This window comes from Polyodon spathula, chromosome 4, assembly GCF_017654505.1.
Source record: "Polyodon spathula isolate WHYD16114869_AA chromosome 4, ASM1765450v1, whole genome shotgun sequence".
Lineage (NCBI taxonomy): Eukaryota > Metazoa > Chordata > Actinopteri > Acipenseriformes > Polyodontidae > Polyodon > Polyodon spathula.
Window position 1 is genome coordinate 12,405,414 of NC_054537.1, and position 10,429 is coordinate 12,415,842.

Sequence of the window (10,429 nt, forward strand, 5' to 3'; positions counted from 1 at the left end):
CTACTAAACGCCACTGAAATAAAAAATATTAATAATCTTACTGGGCATCTTGTACTGCCTATATAGTGATATTTGTGTACAATGTGAATATCATTTTGTTAATCAATTGTAGAATGCTACTATATTTCCTATACTTCTTGGACAGTTATATGTGTAAACGTAACAGTTTGCTTCTATCATGTGTATGTCCAAAGTTATTAAAGTTGCACAAGGACTTTATAAACACCCTGCATATATTTACTTTTACTCTGGTGTTGATGGCGTTAAACTAGGGAAAATATACACGGCATGTATACAAATAATAAGCCGTTGTTGTCTGGCAGTTAAGCTTCCTGGTTTTATTATATTTGAAGTATTTTTTTTTCCAGCATTTTAATTATTATGATGGTTACAACATACTTTGTTTATAAAGTAATGATTGTCATGGCCCCTGGGGTTAAAAGTGGAGTGCACCTGTACTCATAAGTTGTCAATACTTAATAACCAATGTCAATGTAAATATTAGAACAAATACAATTCCCATATATTTTTTAAATTAATTTTTCTAAGATTTATTTTATCATAGAGAACACTTAATATATGCTTATAATACAGCAATAAGGCATTTTAGTAGTTATGTCCTTAAATGCATAAAATACCTTTACTTGTTTGGTGTTATGGAATTTTGTACTACACTGTTATTAGAAACATGTTAGTAGTGCATACACAAATATCAACTCTACTCTCCATCAGAATCTTCAACAATAGGCAGTCTGACAGCTTTCTGTCCAGCTGTGTGAACCGCGTTGGGCCGGTTATTTCTCTGCAGATACCCGACGAGGGGGCATCCCCTGTACATGCTCCAATTGAATTTACCCGGCCAAACGTGGTTTTCTGGGGCAAAACAGCAGGCAAACCTGCCACATATGCCAATCACTCAGATTCTTCGCATGCTTACTATTTAGTCTAAGTGGACAAATGTGTTGATCTGCGTTGTATAATTAGCCTTGAATTTAACGGGTTAAATCACTGTTTTGTCCCAGAAAACCACGTTGGTCCGGGCTAAATACAATTGAAGCGCCTAGAGGGGATACTCCTTGTCGGGTATCTCCAGAGAAAAAAGCTGCCCAACATCATTTAACCCCCCCCCCCCCCTCATAGTGTTTTACTAAAGGACTTACAACATCCTGCAAATGTTAATTTTAATAAATTGCCTTTTTAAATTCCTATATCTTACTTGTACAAGATCCATAAAGCAGAACTGAATAAGGGCCTTATCAAAGAAATCACTAGTGAGACATCCCATAACTTTCAGCATGGCAAAGAAATCCATCCAATATTGTGCATTTTGTTTCCTTAAGAAGCCCCACCATTGTTTGATTTGTTGATTACGGTTGCTGGATCATTCCAAGTAACAGTTATCCACATACAAATCACGTCCCGTTCTCTTCATAAACATAACCATCTGTTTAACGTGGCCATTTTCTGTACCTTTATCCGCTCTTAATCGTGCTGGGCAACTGTGACGTTTCTTTTCAGCTTCCATGAAATACCCAGCCACAACTTTAGGATTACTGCTTGTTTTATAAGCGTCCAGCCAGATGATGTATCTGGGGAAGCCATATATAGCTCCGTTCATGCACATTCCATAGGGCTTAAGCTTGTCATAGAATATCAGAGAACAGGACACATCTTTAGCCTTTTAACTGTCAGATTATGCTTAATTGTGGATACAGAATTGGATAAGTTGTTTACCTGGTTTTGTCCATTTTGATAAATATCTGCATGTTTTTTATTGTTTTTTTTTTTTTTTTTTTTTTTTTTTTTTTTAAATGCATTTAGGGGCTTTGTTGATTATTACAAAGCGGTACTGTATTTCAACTTTGTCCCCCCTACAGAAATGTCACGTGATTCCCCCCCCTCCCCTACAGAAATGTCACATGACCCTTTCCCCTGCACATACCAGCACTTTTTTGGAACCACGTTAAATGCTGTTCCTGATTGAAAAATATATACACACACACACACACACCTTGGTACAGAGTTTTGGGGTCTGGTATACTTCTTTAATTATGGGTAGGTCAAATGGTCTGCTGCTTTTACTGTGACTGACCTTTATCAACAACTGAAATTCGACAGAAGTACTGGCCGGTTGATTAATACTGTGGCATATTCCCTAATCACATCCGTAAATGAATTAATCCCACAGAGATTTACCTCGTGTTCAGTAGTCTCAACCAGATGCATTCCATTATGTCTGCAGCCTTGTGGAATAATGTTAACTTTGCCTAAGGTAAATCTCTGTACTACATGATTAAATACAAGATAACACATAATATACAAGTTTTGTGTCATGATGGTACCCCTGAAGCCACCTGCTAGCACCACTGGCCTTCAGCTAAAGCGATTAGTCTGGGAAGTGGTTTATCACTTGTCTTATCAAACAATTATTTTTCTGCATCTGAAGTGAACGGAACCACAAAGGGTATAATATGGAAGAGAAAAACTATTTTTTAAAATACTACTGTATGGTAAATTCTGAAGAGTTTCAGTTTACTTCTATGATGGATAATATGAATAATATGAATAACAAACAGTATCTAAAGTTTGGGCATTAAACAAAAGAAAAAGCAAACGATTCCACAGATTCACCTACAAGAATGGAGTGCTACAATGATACATTAATTGATGTCTGACTTCCTGAATGAGGTAATCGAGTACATTGACAATAATCCATCTTCTTGCTGCCATTCAGACATTCATTTCTAAACAAGTTACATTTTTTTCAATTTAAAACTAGTTTCCTCTGCCTTTGAACTGCGGAAATAAAGAGGCTGAAAAAGGATTTATTCATTTGTTTGAAAAATGTATGAGTTTGCTTATTACAGTTTAAACACATTTACAATGTTATGCTTTTACCTGCTTTAGTTTTCTGTTTGGTTTATGCTCTATTCTGAATCACCAGGAACGCAAAAGAATGCAAACAATTTTGGTTGGACAGCTAATCATGCTTCTTATTATATAATATGGAATTAAAAAATCTGAATATTAGTGAAACAACCAATTTATAGAAGATGAGGGGGGATCAAAATGATGTATAATGCAGAGCAGCACTAGTATAAAAAAAGCAGTCATTCTTCAATAGAAAAAGAATCGAATGTTTTGATCACATGTAAAATGTTTAAACAGCAAGCTCACATCCACGGTGTATTGCTGGAGTTGCCTATTGAAGAATGTAGAACTTGCTATTTTTTCATATTACAGAAAAAAAAAAACTCCTGCATGTTGCATTTGTCAGTGACACTACATAATGGCATTATTTATTTCTTATTAGAAAGCACAAAACAAAACAGGGACCCCCTCCCTCATAGCCAGGGAAATTCTAAGCACGAACATAACAATCTGATTATGCACGGTGTGCTGCATTTTCAATGTAAGATGAAATGATATCCAAAAGCCTCTCGTCACCTACACTAATCCTACCTTTGATATTTTAATTAAGCAATACATTTATTCTTATATAAGCAATACATTTGCTGCCATAATGTACAACACATGCATAATTGATTACCTATGCAAAAGGAAATAATATCACTCAAAAAACCATCAGGTAATCTTCTAAATTAAAAGGATATATACAGTACACATCTATTATTAAATTGAGTCAGTCTTTGTCAGTGCCTATGTGAATGTGTGCGCATATATATATATATATATGGCTACATTCTAGTCGAATAAACTTGGTGGAGACACAATTCCTCTGGTTGCAGGCACTTTTTTTTCTACAGAAAAGAATCATTCACTTTACTAACCCAGGATCACCGGCGAGCCACGACAGCAAACAGAATGAGAAAGTGTAAATCAAATAAGTCACATCCCTAGCATTCTCACACCAATTTCAATCAGGAAAGCTCATGCGATAGAAAGAGCAATATTTATTAAGGCTTAGATAAGACATTAGTACGTAACACAAATTTCCATTACATCTTTGGCCTTTGGCTTCGCCATTCGAGGTACTCCTACCCATAATTTAGTTTGCTGATAGTGGGGAAGCTGCTTGTAGGGAAGCCATGGGCAGGATAGCTTACCTCCCCTTTAGACAGAAAAACAGGTGGAGGCTGGAGAGGAGGAGACAAATTGAACAGCGGGGACAATAAGATTGAAGTAAGATTTAAAGCCTTTTCCGTGTTGTTAATCGAATGACGAATGAGATAGTTGCCATTTGACTGACGACTGTCTGGTAATGGAGGTGCCTAATATGCTTGATGTTTACAATCTTTATCTAGCTTAAAAGTGAATTCCCTGCCTGAACCACCTAGATTCCAGCAGCTGATGCACAAACATGTATGAAGTAATTATGTGCTGATTGTATCCATTCAGAAACATTATTTTAAAATGTTTTCTTGTATGGATGGGTATTTGTTTGTTTGAGCACTCGTGACTCTTATCATTTTGTAATAGTTGACTATTTATTTTTTTAAGGGCGGGTGAACAAAACACGCACTACTGAAAATTGTTGTAAGCAATTCCCCCCCTCCCCCAAACACCCACCAACTGGTTATTAATAGATCTATGAGCGCTATATGAAACCAAATCTCTGTGGGTTAGTGATTTTCAAGTGGTAAAAATCCCTTACTGGTTATATATTGTCATTTAAAACAAGAACTCTTTGCCTTCCTTTTTTTTATTCGTGTTTCTTCCTCTCTCCTCAGGATCATCGTAAACAAGGAAGGCAATTTATAATCCACACACCTCAAAGTATTCATTTAACAGGAAGTCGGGTCTTGTCAAAGTCAAGATGTGTTTCTTCTGATAAATGTACAATAGTTTCCAAATTATTTTGTTAGCAATAAGGTGACCAGTGGGATTCAGGCCACTGACTTACAGCTAAATATATTTTGAAAATCTGTGACCTCTAAAGACTTTATTACTATAATTGTAAACCCCCCCCCCCAGCATAGGCAATTACATTATTCATAAGATATTTAACTTGGCCTATGTGCTTAGTAAATGAACTTTCCTGCAGTACATACCAATACTTTTGTTGTAAAAATAAAAATGTAATTAGGCAGGTCTGGATTTCAAAAAAAAAAAAACTACAGTTGGAATGTACACAGAGATGTGGATGAGCATTTGAGCCAGGAGCTTAGCACTTGTATAATTCAGAGTAAAGGATAAAGGATCATGATGGATGCTTGATGAGGCAGGAGTGAATATGTTCTATCTGTTTTTTTTTGTTTTTTTTTTGTTAATAGGATCACTTGTGTTGACATGATTTTTTTTTTTTAAACTGCTGAACACTGCATGTACTGTTCATAAAGTAACACCCTGCTTATATAAAATTCCAAGAGCACAACCACAGCATTTGTTTCTCCTTGCCTATGTGCCAGATTCATTTATATTTCTTTAGAAAATTCAGCTACATGATTAAAAAACCTGCAACTACAGGTGACACATTTTTAGCAATTTCCCTTTTTTGTAACTTCTTTATTCAGGAATTGTGATGGAAATGGGGGGTGTGGGGTATTGCAAAAATGGCAGGTAATGAAACAATGCAGTTCATTAATGCTAATTCAGTGGTGACAGAGACAATGATCAAGTTAGTAAAAAATGTGTCATAGTAGCGACAACTGTGCGGATTCAAACAGGAGTAGAAACTGGTGAAGGTGATTATAGGTGGTACATTTTAAACGGCGGTTGTTGGCAGTTATTCTCTGTGTTTTGACAAATTAATGAGACGGTGTGGAAGGGTGGTGGGTAATTCACTGACACAGGAGACAGACAGGTGGATTTGGCAACACCGCACAGGTGCCCAGTTTTATTTTCAGGGTGCTGTTTTTCAGTTTATCCCGCAGATGGCGCTGTGGGTCCGTGGTCTGATTTACCAACGATGGTAAACAGAACCACGGGCATACCAAGCGATGGTACACAATACCGGCGCCTTGCAGGTGCTCAAAGAAATAACAATGAAAACAGAAGGCAAAAATAACAAGGGACAAAATAACACAATAACAAAACTACAAATAAAAGGTGCTGCACTCTGCAGCAATATCCCATTCGCCACTGCCCGGGCGACCTGGATCTCCGTCCTACGCTGCCGGCTACCTAGCCTGCTCTGTTATATTTTTAAGGGGTCTGCCCAAGGGTTCCCCGCTCTCACTGTCTCACTGTGACACTTTCGTGTCTTTTTCTCTCCCGGCTGGTTCTCGGTCCGAGACCAGCGTTTCCGCACTCTCAGCGAGTCTATAGGGCAGACCTGAGGAAACAGCAGAGCGTTATTTTATAGGACCAACAATCACCCAAGGCTCGCCTCTCAGCCATTCAGAGAGGGGGAAAGTCCACAAACCCACTTTCCCACCTCCCCGTGTCACTGCCATGACTCCCAGGCGGTTGCTGGGCAACTGCCGCCCTCTTCCTGCAGCCTGTGAACATGCCAGCAGAGTTAGCACAGATCTCTCCCTGCTACAGACGGTCTACTTTATTAAACTACAAAGCCTGTCTGTCGGTCATTGGTAATCACCTGAAATAAAATCATTAACATAGCAGAAAGTATCAATCAGTGTTAGTGATCTTTCTTTGTTGGCATATTAAGACATTTTTAATAAATATATGCCGCAAATAATTTATAATCAGTCAGAACTTTTTTTATGGTTTTGATTTGAAATCTTTGAAAACAACATGAGGACAGCTATTTCTCACATGCTTAAAAACTTAATTCAAAATAATAATAAAAGTTTCACACTTATTACCAAATAACTCAGTAGAATAGACCTGATTTCCAGAGCTAGCAGAAATTTCACAGTGTATGAAGACTAAAGTGTTTAAATAAATATGATCGTACATGCAGGGTGAGCCCTGGGCTGGTGTGATTACAAATGACCCGCCCCCAGGCAGGGTAGATTTCACACAGGGCAAAAAGAGTGAGCCGAGAACACCTATTTTTTCGATATTGGATTTTTCGATATGGGAGTGATTGGACGTTCTCTTGAGGTGTATGGGGTCGTCGATTCACACCCAGCCTCGGCCCTGTTACAACAGCACTTACTTCATACTGCAATGTAACACTTGTAAACTATGTTGGATAAAGAAGTCTGTTTAATTATTATTATTATTATTATTATTAACAGGCACTTAATCTGCATTATATTCCACCATAATACTGAAGTTTTGCAAGACATATCGAAATATTGACACTATGTGCCCACACAGCGTGCAGTGTAGCCCCCTCAAATTTTTGCCTAGCCCCCCCTCAGCTCCTTCACCGCGAAAAGCCTGGCACCTCCATTGTTCAGGAGCATGCTGTATGCAAAAATGCATGGATGCATTCTGTGCCTATATTGTACTTTGATGCAGTACAAAACATGCTTACTGTAGATTGATTTACATAAATGACTACAACAGAAACACAGAAATGAATCCAATAACATGGTTCACAGCTGAGAGACAGAAAACATTTGTGTGCCTTTTATTGTTTTATTTTTTTTAATGTATTTTATTTTGTTATTTCTACATTCTGTACAAGACAGTCAGTTATTTTTGTATGTGAGGATAGAGGGATGGGGGTGAAAACAGACAGTGCCAGTTTACAATAAACAATAAGGTATATATTACTGCCAGCGTAGGTTTTTATTTATTTATTTATTTATGTATGTATATTGGACTCCATTAGGAACTGAGCCAAGGGAATTAGAATGTATTACAGATGGAAATGGCTTCTGGCTGACAGAAACCCCGTCCTTTAACCAGTTACTTAGCATATCGCTGACATTTCCAAAACCAACATTTTAAAATACATTAATAAATGTCACCAGCATCTACATTTTCAAGGCTGTATTATTTAAACGTAATACTCCAATTGTCAGCACACCACTGCCACTTCCTATGGAATGGTTTATATGTTGATCATTTACTTCACATACTTTCCATCATGCTTAGGCTTAGTGAGTTTACATATAGGATAGTTGAAAGGTTGGGGTCTATTATAAGCTTGTAAAAGACAGTGAATAATTATACGTCGTGTTTACCTGAAAAGTAATACAAGCTAGAATTAACACCTCAACATCACTGTTCTTCAAATGATATAAAGAGGTCAGGCAACATTGATAGATACTCAAAATCATTGTGTGCTTGAATACATCCCAAACAATGCAGTTTTATGCCAACCCTATATAAATTCTCAGTAAAACAAAAACAACAATTATATATATATATATATATATATATATATATATATATATATATATATATATATATATATATATATATATATATTTTTTTAAAGTTCCTTTTGATCTTGTTGGTTAATAATGTATGTTTAGGTACTTCTATATCTTCCCAAATGAGATTTGTTTAAGTCAGATCATTATAGTTGCTGTTCCCTTTGCAGCCATAACACCATCCTTGAAATGCTCCCCATGCCATTGTGACTCCTGTTGTGAGAAACAGGCTGGTACAGCTGCAGGCCTCCTAATAACTAACTCATGCCAAGTTTGCAGTTGGACCAGCAGTGAGTTTCGTGGCTGTGGCAAGGCCTAAAGGTTTCAGATTTTCTTTCCTCCCAGGGCGCAAACAATCTCCTCATCAGAGAAAAAAGGATCCCCCATGCCTGGTGTAATCAAAGCAGGATCCCCCCGCTTCGGTCCATCTCAGATCCATCACTGGCTGTCTGAGTTGGAATAAATCAGGGTAAAAATGCTGCTGACAAGCACTTTGGAAAGTATGTGATTTTCATAAAACTCACATTAGCCAGTACGTGAAAACAATCCTGTTAAAGATCAAATCCCATGTTACACAGTTAACACTGTGAAAAGCTATTACAAGTTGTTACCATTTCAACACCAAAAATAGATTTTAGTATGATAAATGTTTCAAATACAATGGTAACAAAAGTGCATGCTTTTTCATTAAAATATAAGTGATCACAAATCACAAGCACACTTTCAAAATATACATAAAAAGAGTGCTGCTATGCAGTTGTTAAAATGAATGGCAATAAACCTGAATAACTGCTTAAACCACAGAATGTGAATATCAAATTCAGTTTCTAGTTGATTGTCAGTCACTGCAATTAGAAAAATGAACACTTTCTGCCTGTAGCTTAATACATTCTAATAAGAATAATCCAAAAACTAAATTTGAAATAGGATTTATTAAAAAAAAATGTAAAAAAATCCTCTATCTATTAATTATTTATTGCATTTATTTATTGCATTTATATAGCGTTTCTTATACAAAAGTATCTCAAAACACTATACAGTGCATAGCAGAAAAAAAAACAAACCACCATACATTTATATAGCATGACACATACAGCTGCTACAGTCAGACCATTTAAATAACAGTATACACATAATAATACCAAATCAGCAATTTTAAAGTTACATTAAAACCCACTATGATAAGAAAGCTATTTTTTAAAAAACGTGTTTTTAGGCTTGACTTGAAAACTGTAATGGTCCCAGCTTCACCGACAAACAAAGGCAGAGCATTCCATAATTTAGGAGTTCTACAAGAAAAAGTCCCACCTCCCGTGTTGCTTTTGTTGACCCTAGGAATAACCAGCAGCCCCGCATCCTGTGATTTCAGTGCGGTTTGGAAGATACGGGGTCAGTAACTCCTGCAAATAATTAGGTGCTAATCCATTCAGGGCCTTGTAAGTTAATATCAAAATCTTAAAATCAATTCTATACTGCACAGAGTGCCAATGTGAAGAGGCCAAAACAGGGGTTATATTAATAACATAGCTTATTTAAACAAGATTTCAAGTCTTGAGACAAGAATTGCAGTTCCTCTGAGCATTATTCTGCAAGCTCCTTATTCTGCATTTTCTTTACTGTATGTTTAATGGCAAATGCTATACCAAATATAATTTTCAAGAACTCTTGTACATTAGTAGTTTTGTTGTGAAAAACTACATTGTCGATGTTGTTTTTGTACTAGGCTTCAGATAGTGTGCTACGCTGGCTGTCACTTGATTGTAACGTCAGTCATTACACTCATTTTATATATAACCTTTCATCCTTTAGATATCTAGAGAATGTTCCCATTCCATATTTTGGCAAGCCAGGCTGTCAGTGTTTTAGTGACTGAACATCTGTTGAACTGCCAAGAAGTGTAGCAAATACTGTAGGCCTCTTATATCATAACAAGCCAGTCACATGTTTACAGAAACACACGGCATATCAGTGTATGTGCCAACTTGTTACAATATTGTATTCTAATGTTTTTGTATAGAGTATTGAAAAACGCATCTCCATACACAACCAAATGTTTTGATTATGGGAAAATTAGGATATTGAATTTCGATTATTTTAAGTTACCTTTTTATTTTCCTACTGAACCTATTTAAAGTGATTCCCGTCCATTTACTGTATGCCCTCTAGTAATAATAATGTGTGTTTTTTTAAATGAACAATCTACCTTGTAGGTATGCTCTGTGGTGAACTTTTTA